The 19,675-nt window shown below is 43.8% G+C and overlaps 1 long non-coding RNA gene across 1 annotated transcript in view; it reads left to right on the forward strand.

Annotated features, from left to right (window-relative positions):
* LOC142582189 (uncharacterized) overlaps positions 1 to 19,675 on the forward strand; it is a 42,138-nt gene that overhangs the window by 16,211 nt on the left and 6,252 nt on the right. The window contains exon 2 of the long non-coding RNA XR_012828389.1: positions 13,621 to 13,666. This is a non-coding gene — a long non-coding RNA (uncharacterized LOC142582189). The remainder of the gene's footprint in view (positions 1 to 13,620; positions 13,667 to 19,675) is intronic.

A 19,675-nucleotide genomic window follows, 5' to 3' on the forward strand; every position in this document is an offset into this window, starting at 1 on the left:
CAATTCTTTCCTTAAAATCATTCGACACATCTCATAATTTCTGTACCTTGGGCTTCTGGTACTATGCATTCACAATTTTTGCTTGTTGTTTCTGACTAGAAATGTCTTCCTTAATTTAGAGCTTAAATTTTACCTTTGGAACACACAGAAGGGCTTGCCATTGCATATCTGCATAAAAGAGAAACATGTTTCATTAAACATTTGCAAAATCCAATTGAAGATTGATGAGTGCAGCTTGCAGTGTGATTTGACTGAGCTCTAAAAGTAACTCATCTCACTTGGTAAACTAGAGCACATATAAGTGTGATGCACAACATATGTTACACTAATGTGGTGGGTTCTCTTGCTTATACAGCAAAATAATCGGTGTGCGAGAAAAAACATATTTTTGCATACCCCTTGTACACACTTATTTAAGGAAAATGATCTGGAGCGGTTCACATGATCTACTTATTTTGCCGGCGAGTATACTCAACAAAGATGTGTCCCAGCTGCTTAGTGGTATATGAGATTATGTCGGTATTGCATATCTGCGTGTTGTCTAAAATAATTGAATTTTGAATATGATCGTTGGGATCTGATGTGCATATCTGCAATTTATGGATACATGTAAAGGACTCAGCATCAAGTGCAAATGAGCGGTCCCACAGGCCCGCAGTCGATCATGCAAATAGATTCGCAGCACACATTTGTGACCAGAAAAGATATGCCACATGAAATGGCATGCAAGGAAGTGTTGAAAATATTGCACAGCTAATAAAATGCCTACGCTATTAATATGTGGGTTAATGCACTCGATTTCATCTGTATCAGGCACTCGCCTCTTGATTGCTTCGTGGCACAGAAATACTCGACATCGGGCTGTTTTTCTGCTGTGGCCTTTGTAGAAGCGCGATTGTTCAAAGTGCAACAATTACACAGATTCTATGACTTGCTTGTGAATTCGCCAGTACAATTCAGGTGCGCTGGTCCATCTGTCCAGCAATTTCCTACTGAAGGGAAACCTGCAATAAAAAACACAACTCCGCATGTAAAAAAATGTTCTACTGTGACGGTTCTCAAACGATTGTGATGCATCACAAGAGCTGTCTACTCGTGTGATGTTCTGAACAAGAAGATACATTCGTTTACTTACATGTGAAGGTATATGCCAGAGCACTTCGGGGCTTCGGTGGCACAAAAGGCACGAATCTGCCATAGCATCAGATGTTGTTGACCCGCGATCGCATGTCAAACCTAAACTGTCAAAACTACTACGCATCCAAAAAACAGAGATTGGAAACCGAAATTCGCGCCATCCTTAATTGCACGAATGCGTACATCCTGGTTTAGATAAGTCACGCACTTCGCAAGCGCTTTCTGTAAACTTAATATTAACGCATCACTTTCATAAAGCCATCAGGTATGCGTTTTTAAATGACAAAGCATGAGGTGACTTGTACTTGTTTTCAGCTCTTTCATTAGTAACTGCGCTGGCCACATTGACATGTAGCAACAGGGCGGCGCCCTAGCAGTTCCCACTTTTTGGGGCCAGCGTTTCCTCTAGAGTTGTTTATACTAACTCTATGCCAAGCCTGGCAACACTAGGGGCATTCTCGCCGTCAGCGCGCGGAGCGCGATAGCAGCGCCCCGGTTAGACCCCGCAGCCGCTCCGGCCACCTAGCGGTGGTGCGTTTACTTTTCTGGCCGTATAGTCATATACGTATAGTTTGTCATATTTCAGTCGTGTTTTTGCCACGTTGGCAGCCAGTACAGAACTCCCAAGGCGGGGACACGACGCGCCTGTTCTACTTGTAGCTGATCGATTGATCAGTGCACACACAGGGTGATTTGTTGTGCTTTCTTATACAATACATAGTTTTTACAAGAAGGCCGTGACCGTGAGACACCTGTCGTCATAGCATACGAGCTTACGGCGAGGCGGAAATACTTTGCCGCTGTTTAAGTCACTCTAAAAAAATAATTACAAATTATTAACCTTTTCATTGTTAGCTTGAGGGCAGTTGTTTAGATTGAAAACTTGTAGGGTGTCCCAATTTATGGCATACCCATATTTGAGAAACAAAATCGCACATAATTTGAAATATTTATCATCGAAATTGAAGGCCGAATCCAGGCAATATCGAGACTTAGAGCGTCCGGCTGCGCTTCAGACGGCAACGCCCCATAGAGAAGTGTGTGGGGTTTTCTGCGGTCCCGGGGCGCTCGGTTTCGATATTGCCTGAATTTACCGACGAAATTCGATGATAATTATCTCAAATTAGGTGCGGCATTCACCAATTTTTAATGAAGGTGCATTAAAATGTGACTGCCTTCAAATTCGCCGTTTAACCTAGTGCCCCTATGACACTAACAACAATGTTAATATGTTTCTCATTTGTCTTCTGAAGCTCACCTTATTAGCGGCCAATGATGTCCGCCTCGCCCAGGAGCTCGTCTGGAAAAACGCCACGTTCACTACGCTTACAGCCTGTAGTGTTTATAAAAAAAATCTGTATTGTTTAAAAAAAAAGGGCCACCCTGTAACATATATACAGCGGCAGGCGTGGTGCCGTGTACAAATGTCGGGTACAGCTCCGCAAACCGCACCGTCGCGCGCGCGAATGGCGCAGGCAGCTGGCGTGCGGTCACGTGTTCCACGAGGTCTGCGTGTCCCAGTGGCTGCATTGGAACAACATCTGCCCCGTGTGCCGCACGCGTCTGGTCACGCCTCCCGCGTCGTCGCCGGGCAGCCGCCGCAGCAGGCGCGGGCAACCCTGACGCCACCGGGCAACGAAATCCACGTTTGATGACGACAGATCGCTCGGTGTCTGTTTTCTTCTTTCCCTTTTAGGGCGTAAAGTGGTTCATGAGTGTCCGGGCGCAGTCCGTGGTGAACGCAAGAAAGCAGTGCTCACCGAGGGGAGCAAGGAGAAGAGGCGCCACCGGCGAGGGGAGCAAGGAGAGGAGGCGCCATGCGCTCTGCGAGTGGGCGCGTGGGAGAGCGCGGACATGTGCGTGGGGGCGCGCGCACATCGGCGACAAACCTTGCAGCCATATGATGGTCGGGATTGCATCCTACGCTCGCAGCCACGGCGGCGTCCGTTCACAGAACGGTTCAGACAACAGCAACAGAGGCAGTCATAGATAAGCTTTCGCCTGTCGCAGTTTAGCTCAGCAAAGTGCCCATAGATTTCTTTCAGAGCGCAGCTCTTTGGCGTCCGTTCCTGCGTTTCGCGTCGTCGTCGGCGTTGTCGTCGGCCTCGTAACCAGCTCCGCCCCCCTTTCATCCCCCCAGCGCTAGCAGCGACCGACTGATACCGCTGGATGCCGCTGACGCCGCTAGAGAGTCAAGATAACGTGACTGCATAGAACACCGTCGCCGCCATGCAGAAAGAGGAGGAAAGGGTCCCCCCCCCCTGTTCTTGTGTGGCGGATAGGGTGCTCTTCAGTTGCCGACGCGCCGGTTATTTCACGTAGGCCCCGGCACGTCGACGAATACGTGACCACCTTCCCACGGCTAGACCTGGTTCTTAGCGCTGCGGAAGCGAGGGTATCATATTGTTTGTATCGGCATCGGCGGCGTTGTCCCTGAAACCAACTCCGCAGCTGGGGTTGACTCACTATCGGCGTCAGCGGCATCAGTCAGTCGCTGCTATCTCTTCCCTCCTCCCTTTATCGTGTTGTCCGCTTGCTGCGCGCGCTTCTGCCCCCATCGTTTGCCGCTGGGTGTACACGCCGCCCCCCTCCCCCCTCTTCCTGCGAGTCTCCGGTTGTCAAAGCGCCGGCTCGAACTTAATTCCTTTCTTCGCTCCTCCTCCAATGCAACCCCTGTGCGGTGGCAATCAGAGAGCCAGATCGGTGGCGGCGGATCTGTATATGTGCACCGCCCGAGCCGAAATTGCCGCTGCCGTTCGCCCTGTGCGGTGGCAATCAGAGAGCCAGATCGGTGGCGGCTTGACATAAAGACAAACAGCAATTTCCTAACACTTATGCGGGAGAACATCCCGTTCCTCTCGCTCGTAACGCGTCCCACGGCTGTGACAACCTCGCGAGGCACTTGTATAGATCTCGTCTTTGAGAATGAAGCATTGGTGTACCAAGTCGAACATATATCAGTCTATTTCTCCGACCACAAAGCTTCCTTCATGACTGTCAAGAACTGTTAGTGGAGTCTTTGTTAAAGGAATACGTGTGAAAAATAAAAAAAAAATTCTGTGATAGCGCATACATGTGTTGCTCGATTTCTTTGCCTCAATCTATCGAAAAGGTGAAACAGCTTATTTGCTGCGCTCAAATTTCGCATTAGGAAGTAACGTAATCGTCGGTAATTTTTTTTTCTCACTTGTTTAAGGCACGACGTCAGGGGCACACAAGGCGTCAATTACGATATTTTTTTTGCAGTACTCAAATATTGGTTGCTGTAGTAGTCGACGCAGTTGGGATATGTAAATGAATTCGCACTGGCACTGGGGGCCTCCCTATAGAATAACGATGTTACTCCATTCGTTGCTTGCCCCATATTTAAATGGCTTAATTGTTGCTTAAGCTGGTTACAACTGAGGCGGTTAGAAATACATATTAATGGCATATTTAGACCAGAAGGTATGATAGGTTATATATATATATATATATATATATATATATATATATATATATATATATATATATGAATAAACGAAGGAGCACAGTTACGAAAATTTCATTTTAACATATATATATATGTTAAAATGCTATATATGTTATATATTATATATATATATATATATATATATATATATATATATATATATATATATATATATATATGTTATATATATATATGTTAAAGTTATATATATACCAGGACTGGTTTCATGTACAAATACAGGATTTAAGTCACACCCGAAAGCATACACAGTAAAGCATGCGCATACAAGGCAACGAAGGAAATCTTTATATCTAGACAAAAAGAAAACAAAAGAACTAGTGTCTTCTGGCTAATTAAATTTTCGACAGGTGAGCCTTCAGGGCTGAAACGAAAGCAGCCGAAGACGAGCGTTCCATAACGTCCGCTGGAAGCATGTTCCATTCTCGCACCGTTCGTGGAAAGAATGAATCGACAACGAAACTCTCGCAGCATTTTGGAGTGGTTAGAGAATGTGATTCGTTTAGCGACAGACTGAATAAAAATCGTACTTTGTTATTCCTATTTATTGTAATAGAGTAGATACAGGTACTGCAACCGATCAGCATGGCGCCGGGACTGTAGAAAGTCCAGTTCAGCCCTTTTCACCAAGACACTAGCAGATGCGCGCCAGCTGTAGGTATTGTGAACAAATCTGACCGATTTTCTTTGAATACTTTCTAACTGGACACTATTTTCTTATGGGTACGGGTCCCACAGTATTGACGCATATATTATGATTGGTCGAATAAACGTTTTATATGTCATCAGTTTAATATCTTTTGGAGCCTGTAGTGTTCGTCTTAGTGTTAAGAACGGCCAGCTGCAGTGCAAGTTTTGCCAACCAGTTGCGAATCTGGAGGCAACATTCCGGGAGCGTCGCCGCCAACCTCTAGCGACGGCGTGACTAAGTCGACTTTGTGTCGATAACAATGCGCATCCTCCACTCTGCGTCGCTTCAGCTAGGATGCGTTGTGATTGAAAGAGTTCGACGAAGCAGGCTTTGTGCGCAGCACGACAACGCGGACCTGATCTACGGGCGGGGGAGTTGCCGTAGGTACGCCGACGGAGGCTCCTTCCCACGCACCGACCAAGACGCAAGACAAGGCGCTACCCGGAACGGCTCCGAGTTCTACGAAATTCGTGTGGTGTCGGTTTCGGACCGTGAACACGTGTGTGTGTGCATGAGTGTGTGTAAACCATCCTGCGGAGAGGCGGCTAGTTTGCGGTGGCTAAACGAACGTTCGCGTCACCTTGTATCGCGGGAGGACCGAGTGTTTAAAAACTGATGTTGTGCGGATGCTCGACACACTTCTCAAGCAGTCATGTTGGACTGAGACTTTTCTCAAGCAGTCATGTTAGACTGATGTACTTTCTCAAACAGTCATGTTAGACTGATATAAATACTGTAAATAAACCCATATTCCTCGTTCTCGATGAGAAGCAGTCCTTCCCTTCATCAACGTCCTCAGCGTTGATAAGTTGGACGACGGCATGGGCCAGCTACCTTCTAATTCATGCCGGACTCCAATCTTGACAACGGATCACGAGCGATGGGATTGAGCGCCAAATCCTGACATTAGGTACCCAAGTTTGCTTACTGCTTTTTCCTTGATGTAAGAAATATGCTCGATCCTCTGTAGAACCGAGGTAAATATGACGCCTATAAATACTTGAAACGTTTTACTTCATATAATAATCTTCCATTTCAACAGTAGTTAAATTGTAATAACTTTTTCCTGGGTTAATTTTCATTTGCCAGGTCTCGCACCATATTTATATGTGATGAAGAGCTTGACTGAAATGGACCTGGTCGTGAGGGTTATCAATGTTGTGGTAAATTATGCAGTCATCTACAAATAGCTTAATTTTGACGGATACTTTATTAACAATATCATTTATAAATACCAAGAAAACTGGCGGTCCGAGCACTGACCCTTGTGGAACGCCCGACCCTACAGCTACAGGTTCTTTTCTCGTTTATTGTGCATGAATATGTCTAATTAGCTACCTGTACCCACTGAACACACATTGGTCTATTAGCCGTCTACAAGAGGTCTTAGCAAGATAAGCAAGCAGTCAAGATGTCTTGAAAATCATTGTAAACGTTTACAAAGCATTTTAAAGACGTCTTGGCAAGATACTTAAAACTTGTTGAAGACGTCTTACCAAAATTTTGTCGGATGTCTTAAAACGTCTTGTGGCCGTCGTGAAGACCGTCTAATTCACCGCCAAATAAGGGATATAAGACGTTTTGCAAGACTTTTTGCAGCCGTTTTAAAAACGGCTATAAGACGTCTTGTGGGAGGTTTTGTAGCCGTCTTAAAATGCTTTTCCCAACAGACCTTTGAAGCGCAAGGTAGGATATCTTCTAGCTAATGTTCGAGGTACGTAGCCCTATAATTTAGTAAAGCAATTCATTGAGTGAGATTTGTAAATTTGTTGAGTGACGGGTCATTTAAGGCCCCAAGGTAACGTACGTACCAACCATTCAAAGCTCTTTAAAAAAGTGGCGGAACTTCTAGTCAGGAATGTTTAACATTCATTGCAAGCATCAGCACCTTAAAACTATATCGAAACATACAAGTTGTTCATAGGGGTACGGAGTAGTTGGAAAAATGACAGCAAGACCTACCAAACCTGCAGATTTTCAGCGGCAACTCTATTTTCAGGGGAAGCACTAGCATTAAGATGACATTTTAAGTAGTCTCTAGACGCTAAAATTTAGTCATAACATTGCCATACCGAGTGTCTGTCTCCTTCCATATCAACTGCCCAACGAAATGTTGCTGAGCTTCAGTGGTCTGGCTAGAAACGGCATACACTGCACATATACGACGGTCTAGGAAGACCCAAGATCATTTTCCTTACCTTGTCAACGTTTTTCGAGATTTGTGGATGGAATAATATCAAGTACTCCAGCAATACTATCACGGAAGTTTTTCTTTGATGGATCTTCGCACACATATGAATTTAGGAACACCAATGTACCTTCTACTATAGCATTAATTATAAAGGAATTGAGTGTATCCTGATACTTGCTAAATGGACAAATAAATGGGTGTTCCTAATCCTTGCAATATTTAAAAAAGTTTGGCTTTACCGACAGCGTCAATGCTCATGGTCCATTTCTTACAACCCACCATAGCGCCACTGAAATATTGGCAAAGCCACAGAAGTGATAACACATGTTAAAGCCACACTTAACATAACCTCGTAACATAACATAACCTCCTACATCACATAACCTCCTAACCAACCCTTATATATAGCTTTCATTGATTACGAGAAAGCGTTTGATTCAGTCGAAACCTCAGCAGTCATGGAGGCATTACGGAATCGGGGTGTAGACGAGCCGTATGTAAAAATGCTGAAAAATATCTATAGCGGCTCCACAGCCACCGTAGTCCTCCACAAAGAAAGCAACAAAATCCAAACAAAATCCAAAAGGCGTCAGGTAGCGAGATACGATCTCTCCAATGCTATTCACAGCGTGTTTACAGGAGGTATTCAGAGACCTGAATTGGGAAGAATTGGGGAAAAGAGTTAATGGAGAATACCTTAGTAACTTGCGATTTGCTGATGATATTGCCTTGCTTAGTAACTCAGGGGACCAATTGCAATGCGTGCTCACTGACTTGGAGAGGCAAAGCAGAAGGGTGGGTCTAAAAATCAATCTGCAGAAAACTAAAGTAATGCTTAACAGTCTCGGAAGAGAACAGCAGTTTACGACAGGTAGCGAGGCACCGGAAATGGTAAGGGAATACATCTACTTGGGACAGGTAGTGACCGCGGATCCGGATCATGAGAATGAAATAATCAGAAGAATAAGAATGGGCTGGGGTGCGTTTGGCAGGCATTCTCAGATCATGAACAGCAGGTTGCCATTATCCCTCAAGAGAAAAGTGTACAATAGCTGCGTCTTACCAGTACTCACCTACGGTGAAACCTAGCTAGAAGCTTACGAAAAGGGTTTTACTTAAATTGAGGGTGACACAACGAGCTATGGAAAGAAGAATGATAGGTGTAACGTTAAGGGATAAGAAAAGAGCAGATTGGGTGAGGGAACAAACGCGAGTTAATGACATCTTAGTTGAAATCAAGATAAAGAAATGGGGGCATGGGCAGGACATGTAATGAGGAGGGAAGATAACCGATGGTCATTAAGGGTTACGGACTGGATCCCAAGGGAAGGGAAGCGTAGCAGGGGGCGGCAGAAAGTTAGGTTGGCGGATGAGATTAAGTTTGTAGGGACAACATGGCCACAATTAGTACATGACCGGGGTAGTTGGAGAAGTGTGGGAGAGGCCTTTGCCCTCCAGTGGTTACGCCCACTGATGATGATAACATAAAGCAAACACTCTAAGAACAGTTTACACCCTTTGTGGCAGAGGGGGCACTCCAAAGGGTGTAAAATGTTGTTAGAGTGAATGAAGCGTTAAAGTGGTTAAAAGTTTCAAAAAAATGTAAGAAATCAAATCGATAACACCACTACATAAGCAAGATGTTTCTAATGTACCTTCTACGGATTTGCTTTGGGACTGTTTTCACACGATGGTCACTTCATGATTCAGGGAGCTGGCTTAGACAGTTCCGCAGGCTAATGCACTCACAGAGAATGTAACTTGTTCCTAATGTTGCTTGAGCTCAGTTTTAGCACCTGTAATTAGAAGGTAAGACAAGATATTAATAAATGTTACAGCGAAATTTCGTTATAACGAAACGCGACATAACTAATTGTTGGATGTAAAAAGGTCAAATCCCCCTTGAAATCTCCGTAGATATCCACGTTTTAGAACCTTATATCGACGAGGTAAGATTATCCCGCTAATAGATTCGCCGAACTTGATTTGTTTCCGAAATACAAACTTGATTTGTCTTCGAAACAAGAAACGCCTGACCTTTGCAGACTCAATCGCATTCGGCGGGGTTCGGCATACATTCGTTGCCAACACTTTTGGGTATTTTTGTTGAATGCGCCGTCGAACACCTTCTCACCACTTCGTGTATCTACACGTAAGCATGCAGAGGCTCATTATCGCCATCGAAATTTCTCTCACTGCGGCACCGCGCAGGTGTTTGCAGCTAGGCGTGGCCTCAGGGATTGTACCGGTGAAATCTGAGACCCCGCCTCCCTCTGTGGCACGTGCTGCACGAACGTGAGAAACGTTGTCGGCGTTGTTGTGATTGACCTGTCAAGTGTGAGAAGCATTCAGGTGTACGTACCCATGAAAAGATGATTTGCCTCGTCCCAGAAAAGGCTGTTATGATAAGCCTGGACATCGACCTGTCAAGTGGGAGAAACGTTCAGGCGTGCAGTCCCATGACGAGATAATTGCCCTCTTCCCCGAAAAGCGTTACCCCTTTACGCCCTGAGCAGACACAAAGGGAAGGACGAAGAGAATAAAACCCGAAGGGCAGGAGCTCGTCGACTGCAGAACCTGACGAACCCATTAATACTTCCACAGGCTCCCCAAGTTTTCCAAGAAGACATCGACTATCGCAAGACCGCAAGGGGTTATTTAAGACCGTCTTGGCCCCGTGTTAGGCATGTTATGATCCAACTGTCAAGTGTGAAAGACGTTCAAGTGGGCGTTCCCCATGTCATGATTGCACTCTTCCCCGGAAAAAAGTCACCCCGTTATTTTCTGAGCAGACACAAGGGAAGGACAGGGCGAAGAAAACCCGGAGGGCAGGAGCTCGTCGACTGCAGAACCTGACGAACGCATTCATACTTCCATAGGCTCGATGCCCAAGTTTTCCAAGAAGACATCGACGACCACAAGACGGCAAGGGGTTATTTAAGGCCATCCTGGCCCTGTGTTAATCAGAACCGCTCGAGATTCGGATAGAGTCACAACCATGTGTACCAATGAAGTGAATACTTTCTTTTCAACTTTTTTTTTCATCATCGCGATGCCCGCCTTTGCCGTCGTTTCCTGATTCTTGCGGTGAAGGCCCACCTCACCCCGTCGAAATTGTGTCAGCGTGCAACCTCTTCAACTGCGTCGCCATCTCGCGATGGAAGCCAACTGAAAGCGGAAACGAAAGACATTACACTGAAAAAGAAGGCAGCTGTCGTAAACGCAATCGTATCAGATGCTAAGTTGTGTTATGCCGAAATTTCATTTGCTGTTCTACTGGCCTTAAGGCTGTCTTCTATGCAAGTTCAAATTTGTGCACTTCATTACGCTTGTACTGCAGTGAAGGGCAGTAATGAATATAATGAAGTAATTTCGGCTCTCCCTTCAACGTCGTTATAAATATATTTTATCGTATATGACTGATAAGAGCTCCCACTCATTTGTACGGACGCTTTGTTTGCAAACAGTATGTGTTAGAAATTCGACCCAGGCATGTTGCGTGTGCAGACGGAATAATGCCATCGCTGCGATTCAGCCTTATGTCGGTTAGGAAGCACCCGGGATACTGATGTGAAATCCAGATTCTTGGCGATAACCAAAGCAAGAAGGCCAATGTCATGCTGAGAGGCTGACACGTCCTCCGCGCAAGTACATCGCAAGCGACATGTTTCGTTTTCACATCATACACGTGCTGCCTAAAACACTTTTCGAAAATGCATCTTTTGTTCAGGTAAACGTAGTCACAGTTTGCGCACGGCATACCTATACCACGCCGAAAAACCCTTTTACAGCATGTCCTTCACATATGCCACTTCATTCTACAACGTGCAGGCAGCTACATATAGCGCCGCATTGACTTGATAGGTTTTCAGAAACCTCCCATATCGCGCTCCATCATTAATATCTGTGCGCCGTAATAACGGGTCGTGCGTAGTTTGGCATGTTCTCTCGGGCCTAGTAGTGCGTGCTAGGTCCATTATGCATTGGTGGTGCGTCACGCATTCGTACTGGCGACGTAGCCTCATCCGCAACCGATGACTCTCACTTCGCGCGTTTGGCACTGTGTAATGCATGGTGCACTCAGCAAACTGAAACTTCCTGGCTTTTTGTTATCCGCTGCTTTGCTGTGTTGCATTTATCCGTGTGTGCTCATAACGCAGCGGACTTGTAGCTCGGCCTAGCTGAACGACTTTAGTACGAAAGTGAAATTGCTCCATTGGCTATTAGCATTCCACGTGAATGTGTTGCCGTGAGTTTCTTTGTGCCCTTTGTGTGTCTCGCTTTACCGCTCCGCACGCCCAGTGTTTTCTGTTTTCGAGTGCTCTGGTTGACTCAGTATGGCCGCAGATGGTTGTATTTTGTTCGTGCATGTCGCGTACGTCGATTATCTTCATCGAGAACAGTATAGCAATGGTGCGCGCCGGTACTCTGGAGCCATTTTTGATGCGCACGAATAGTGTCTGGCCGATAACCGTTCAAAATTATTGTTGACTGCTACAAAATCAGCTACGAAGCTCTTGGCCATTCCAGCCAGTGCACATAGAAAGCAGCTTAATAACGTAAGGGTTTGAAGCAGCTATATGACTCGCCCTTTGCGCAAGTCCACGTTTAGTCTCAATTTAAATGAGTGTGCTGTTACCGGCAAGCTAAATCTACCGCTAAGTAGGTTGAGCTTACCATTAAGCCGATGATGCCAGGAGAAGGTGAATACGTCATTGGGTCCTCGATAATGAAGTTGGACTTTATAAATACACTGATGGAACGTCCTATTGTGTGTACTTATGTTGTTTGCACCTTTAAATAAATAAATTGATAGGTGTGTCCTGTATGTGCGGCATATGTATTTTTGTGTCTTCATTAGCGGAAAGGTTTGGATCGAATGAGTTTTGTAACTCCAGAGCCATTTGTTGAGATAGAAGTATTCTTTTAGGTGCGAGTAGGTGCGAGTAGCCAGTGACTGAGCGATCGGCGGCAGCCATCTTTTATTCCTTTCGGTACGGGGAAACCTGCGGCTATTCAGATGAAAATTCAGTTTTGTTCGGCATATTAATGCATTTTTAACGCGTACACGTCGCTTTGACGCGGTGAGATTTTGCGGTTTTGTGACCTCGCGATACAGGCAGGTGAAGTGGGTGCAGCCCGAAAACTTCTGACCAGTAGCCGAGGGCTAATGGCGAAAGGGCGTCGAATCAGAAATAAGTATTTTTTTGGTCGGTCAAATCATGAATAATCAGTGTGTACACGTCATATCAGATGGGGAGCCATCGCGGTTTTCGTGACGTCGCGTGACATACACGTGAAGTTGGGCTGGTCCAAAAAAGTTTTCGACCAAGTTTAGTTACAACCTGGCACCGAATTGCGCGCTTCAAATATTTTAGTTTCTGCTTGCCAGTCGCGTTGCTTAATTAGTAATCTAACTATCTTCTCCAAGGTAAAAAACATTCCTACGTGCACGTCTGCTGACATTTTCATTTGACATGAAATTCACAGAAGAATAAAAATGGGTCGGATCGCATACGGCAGACATTGCCAGCTCCTGACTGGAACCTTCCTTTCAATTACCATTGAAAACGAAGGTGTACAGTCAGTGCATTTTACCAGTGCTTACAATGGGGCGGACACTAGGAGACTGACAAAGAAGCTTTAGAACAAGTTAAGGACCGCGCAAAGAGCGATGGAACGAAGATTGCTAGGCATAACGTTAAGAGACCGAAAGAGAGCCGTTTGGATCAGAGAGCAAGCGGGTAGAAACGATATCCTAGTTGACATCAAGAGGAAAAAGTGGAGCTGGGCAGGTCATGTAATGCGCCGGTTAGATAACCGTTGGACCATTAGAGTTGCAGAATGGGTACCGAGAGAAGGAAAACAATCGAGGACGGCAGAAGACTAGGTGGAGTGATGAAATTAGGAAATTCGCGGGCGCTAGTTGGAATCGGTTGGCGCAGCACAGGGGTAATTGGAGATCGCAAGGAGAGGGCTTCGTCGTGCAGCGGACATAAAACAGGCTGGTGATGATGATGATGAATGTGCTGTGTTTGTAAAGTATTTGAGCAGATGTTTTCTGAATTTAATCAATGTCTTACTCTCCATTTTTTACGCCTTCGGTTGTAGTTTTTGATGCCACGAGTCACAACAAGCAGGACTGCTCCACACAAAGGTGACCCTTTTTTCTTTTCTTTTTGTGAAGCTGAAGCGGGCTGATTTATACGATCCTATGTATTTTTATGTTCGCGAATAAATACACCGTATTCAATATCCCAGTAGTAGCACCACATTTACTTAAATGCGTTTTCTACGTAAACCAATAAATAGTTATTGTATCTTGCCAATTGCTTGGTGGCATGCGGAGCGATTATACTGCGCGTTCGGACGATCGACTTTTCCACTCCGACCAACCTCCGTATTGCCTGTTGCCGCTGAGAAAGTGATACGCAAAGGCAAAGCCCGCATATTGTCGCGAGAAAAAGTGCACATATCTCGCCACTATATGAGCTCGTGCAGTCGCCTATTTGGGTGACAGTAAGAAAATCCTGTGATATATATATATATATCGCGCCCGTGTTTATTCCTGTGCTCTGTGCAGCAAGGGCTGTAGTGTCGATAAATAGTCGTATAGCATCGATATAGGATTATTTCACGTTCTCATGAAAGAGTACAAACAATAAAACCAGCCACTTATAGGTATCTCTCTATAAGAAAGCACTGAAACACTGCGAAAGCTATGCGTCGAACAGTGTACAGCGAGTTATTTGCGCCAGTGGGTGTGTTTCACGTGCGTTTGCGCACGTCCTTGTATTTATTCTGAACACAATTGTGTATTCGCTAAATTTTTTATTGATATTGGCCTATGCACGTACGCGTTGTCAATCGAGTTTAGCGCTATTTTACGCTCCATCCGTGCTTTTCTTTCCGTGACGTACGTATAGAGGCTATGACAGGCTATACAAACAACTGCACGTATTTATGCTAGGTATAGTCATTTTGGGATGCTAGACATTTAACAGCCATGTAGACCGAGAAAAGCGCCGAAATGTCTGATTTTAGACATATACAAAAACAGATTATCACAGACAATTTTCATATGTTTATGCAAAATGTTCTCAAACCGTCTTCTGACGACGTTTGAAAGACGTCTTAGCAAGATGTAAGCAGAAGACATCTTAACAAAACGTCTCCTAGCCGTCTTTTGCAGGACGTGTTACAGGCGTGCGCAAAAAGACGTCTTGTGGCCGTACTACCTAGTTGTAGGCGTTTTAGTTCATTTTGGCTGGTTCAAGACGTCTTCAGAATACTTGTGTTCCGTGGGTTATAAACACTTATTTGACAAGATTTCAGTGAAAAAGTTGTGGAGCACGTTGAAACAAGCGATAAGTGGACTTAAAGCAACAAAGGATTTGAATTATCCAATATCCTCATCCAATAAGTTAGGTAATTAATGTTAGCTAATTAAACTTAATTATTAGTTGCTTCTGCACAACGAAAAAAAACTTGGACTAACATTAACAAAAGCCGGTCAATATACGATGACTGTTGTTGGCGTAAATCCCGTGTTTATTTTTTTTATAGGCCACATTCAGGTGGCACGTCCGGTATGTAACGTAATAGTGGTTTCCGAGGAGCGCATATGGGTGTCATTTGTCTTGTGCATGACATTTTTTTTTCCTTTAGTGAACTTTCCTCCACTTTGCGGGCTTCCGCGGAACTAAGTCGCGTAACCTAATAGCGTGCGGCAAAATCAAAGAACATATTTTCTTGATTTGTCTGTATTTAAGTCATGTTGAGCCTTACCTATAGCATGCTCCAAAACGAACAATTCCTGCTCCAAACCTGCTCCAATGTGCTAAATTTGCTGTTTCCAGAGCTGCTCCAAAACTCCCTTGGCCGTTTCCATCCCTGTAACTGGACATGCGGTCACCTCAGGAGCTTGTAAAATGAGAAGCAATTGAAAGACGATCTCGTATCTGGCGCACCATCACAATAACAGTGATGCACCAGAGGAACAGCATGCCACCATGCAGATGCTTTATGCATAATTTTTACAGGTAACGACAAACACCGTGGTCGCCCAAGCAACAAACTGCTTCGTTTAAACACAGACAACAAATTCCTAAGGTGCTCAATTAAAGGTATTATTGAATAACTTAGGAGAAGTCAGTATTAGTGTTCTCCATACGCTTGCTCTGCAGTCACAACAGCGACTATCCCCATGTAGCAGAATCATTCGCAAAAGGCGCTCTATGCACCTCTCTCTCCCTACCTGTGTTCCCATTATCACACTAACCAAACAGCGCTCACATTATTTCAGAGAGCATTCGTTATATGTTCTGCGCATGTCTTCTTCCAAGCGGAGGAGCGTTATCGGTTGGGTGTGTTCAGACAAGGACAGGCTACGGGGGGGTCCCGACTATATTTGGTTTTCAGCGAAATTTTTATGAGGTGGGGGAATGTCTCTGTAGAAAGGAACCAATTAACGTTCGTTTTGTGAAACCTAGCAGGGATTTCTAAAAAGAAATATTATTTCACTAATCGGTGGAAAATACCGTTTTAACGACTTGCAGCGTTTACAAATCCGAAGGCCTATGACATTGAAATTAGCAGATTGCATCCCGGAAAAATAATATCGGTAAGTCTACACCACTAGTACTATTCGGGAAGTTAAATTTGTGTCACCCGAAGCATGTTTTCTTTCTTTTTTTGAAAGAAATACCGAACATTTGGTTTTTGAGCGGCTGCCTCTCACTGACCCCGAAATCAGTTTTTTTTTCTTTTTTGCCTTTTTAGCAAATTCAGTGAAGCTCAAAATTGTTTCTGACAAATCTTCAATAGGTTTCTCGCAAACTAAAAAAAGTTTGCAACTACAACACGCATTTATCTTGTTATAAATTGCCAAAATTGCAAGAAGAGCAAAAATTTGAACATTTTAGACATTGTTAAAAAATAATCGCAGATTTTTATGAAAATTTTATAGAATACCTACCCAGGACTGGTCAATCTACTATTGCAAAAGCACGTTGGACTATCTAACTTTAAGTCAGAAAATTGAACCTATATCAAGATATGCTCAGTCCAATGATGTGTCTCGTTCCGATAATAAGATAAAAATCACACTGATGTTCGGTTCTGAACACATTCTTTTTAGAATTGAACTCTTTCTCTCAAATGCCGCAAATTTGATTAAAATCGACCCGTGGGTTATATCGGAAAAGCACTTCTGCATTTTACGTGTATTTGAATAGGCAACGTCGGAATTGGGGCCGAGCTAGAGCTTCCTCTTAAACGAGGTTTTTCAGCGCGTTGGTTAATGATGTGAGCGCTGCAGACGATGGGGATAAGCTTTGAGAAAGCTGTTTTTATGCGGGTCACTCGTATAAAGAAGCCTTGGGAGCTTGAACCTATTTAATTTAATAACTTCTTTTTATCTGAGGTGTCCGATTACAGTTATCTTGGGCTATGTATTTCCCATGACCTTAGTTGGACTAGACATATAGAACACGTCACAGCTGGCACATCCGCAAGTTATCCCCCCCCCCTTACTTTCTTTTTTTTTTTTTGAGAAAAGCACAAGCCTCAGCAACATCGGGTCTTCGAAAATTGGCGTATAAATATATAAGCCTCCCAATTTTATACTGTGCTGTTATAATATGGTACGCCTGTACAAAAGCTAATATTCAGAAATTTGATTGAGTCCAGGAAAGAGCCGTACAGTTCATGTATAACAATTTCAGGCACAGTTCAGTTACTTAATTTTTAACCCGTGCTAACATAACGCCCTTAGCCAAAAGAAACCGTTCATCAAGACTAAAGCGTTTGTATACAATTAATAACAGTTAATTGAAGAACACTGTAACGTTGACACAAGTTTCTTCCGGTTATTCGACACGTCAGAGAGGCGACCCAACAATAACGCCTTTTCATTCATTCATTCATTCATTCATTCATTCATTCATTCATTCATTCATTCATTCATTCATTCATTCATTCATTTTTATTTCCTTAAAGACCCCCGAGGGGGTATTACATAAGGGGCAGTTTTTTTTGTTAGACAGAATATTGTTGACAACGATCAGTACGATGTTACATTTGATATGCTATGCATGAAGGTTGATGGGCAGGTGATTGTGGCGATGTTGCGAGAAAGGCCGTTCCAGTCTTTTGCTGCTCTGGGAAAAAATGAAGCAGAAAATGTTTTAGTGCGGGCACGTGGGCGAGAAACTTGTAACGCATGACCAGTGCGATGAGATATGTGAGCTGCAGGGATAATGTAAGGAGCGCAATTAAGTGGCGAGTGAAATAACTTGTGAAACAGAGAGAGGGTAGCAATGCGTCGGCGACAGGACAAAGGTGATAAGTTACACTCGGCTTTGAGAGATGAAGCGCTGATTTCATATGAATACGAAGTATGAATGAATCAAGCGGCACGATTTTGAACGGATTCTAGGGTATTAGCGAGAGCTACTTCGGGTGGGTTCCAGATGGGAGATGCGTACTCTAACTTAGCCCTCACTAATGATTTGTAAGCAAATAGTTTTACGTGTCTCGGAGCGTTACGTAAATGACGCTTTAAGAAACCCAAAGTTCTGCTAGCTGATGACATGACTTTAGCAATGTGCGTGTTCCAAAACATATTGTTATATAAGGTAACTCCAAGGTATTTATAAGTGGTTACTGATTCATCGGGAACGTTAGCTATGTTATAAGTGAAGTGAAGGAGAATTTTACGAAGAGTAAACGGAATAAGCTTGCATTTAGTAGGGTTTAGGGACATTAGCCAGTCATCACACCATTGTACTATGTGGTCGAGATCTTGTAGAATCATATGGTCAGATGAGCTAGTAATGGTTCGGTGGATAACGCAGTCGTCAGCAAACATGCGGATATTAGAAGGTAGGTCGTTAATGTATATTAGCAGAGGGCCGAGGACAGAACCTTGAGGCACCCCCGTTTACACTGGAAGTGGACTGGATAATTTGCTATTTGTAAACACTACTTGTGAACGGTTAGTCAAGAATTCTTTTATCCAATTTAGTACATTCGGGTGCAAGTTTAAGAAGGATAATTTTAAAATTAGGCGTTTGTGGGGTACCTTATCAAAGGCTTTCGCGAAGTCAAGAAATAAGGAGTCAGTTCGCACGTTAACATCAAGGTTAGCATGAAGGTCATGAACAAAGATGGCAAGCTGGGTTTCGCAAGAGAAACCCCTGCGAAACCCATGTTGAGAATGGTGAAAGAAGTTATGAGAGCCGAGGAAATTCATGATGTAAGAATAAATGACGTGTTCTATGAGTTTGCAAGGTACGCTGGTCAAGGAAATTGGTCGGTAGTTCAGAGGTGAGTTTTTGTTGCCGGATTTGAAGATGGGAACGACCTTTCCCACTTTCCAGTCATCTGGAATGATACCTTCTGAAAGAGATCGCTAAAATATTAAGACAATATAAGTCGAAGCAATGTGACCTATATTTTTCAACACTTTAACGTTAATGTCGTCCAGTCCAGATGCCAATGACAACTTGGTCTTTTCGATGAGGGATGAGATACCATCAACAGAAAAGCTGATTTAGGGCATGGAAAACGTGTTACGACATGACAACATAGGTAAGGAAATGTCTACTTCTTTAGTAAAGACAGGTGAAAAGGCCTTGTTAAAAGCATCGGCACATTCAGCTTCTGAAATAACCTCTCCAGAGTCGTTAGTAAGAGTGGTAGAAGCTACTGCTTGGGGGTTAATTATCTGCCAAAACTTGCGGAGGTTATTAGTTAACATATTAGGCAAATTCTTGTTAAAGAAAGTGAATTTGGTGTTACGGATTCCTGTGAGATAAGCTTTTTCAGCTGCATAATACTTCTCCCAGTTTTGGGCGCCCCATAAGTTTGGCATTCCGGAATAAACGTTTCTTCTTGTTATCTAGGCGGTGCAAAATTTTGTTAAACCATGGTTTTTGGCTGTTTACACGGATAGTAGATTTAGGAATGAACATATGTATTAGCTTGGTTAGCTTCTGCTTAAAAGTCAGCCAGTTTTCCTGAACAGAACAATGGTAAAAATTGGCCTCATATGTCGGTAAAAAGGTGCAAAGTTTGTTAGTTATGGCATCATAATTTCCTCTGTTGTATAAGGTTATAGTTTTCTTGTGCGAGGGATTGGCAGTAGGGCAAAAACTGAAATCTA

The sequence above is a fragment of the Dermacentor variabilis genome, chromosome 5, assembly GCF_050947875.1.
Source record: "Dermacentor variabilis isolate Ectoservices chromosome 5, ASM5094787v1, whole genome shotgun sequence".
Lineage (NCBI taxonomy): Eukaryota > Metazoa > Arthropoda > Arachnida > Ixodida > Ixodidae > Dermacentor > Dermacentor variabilis.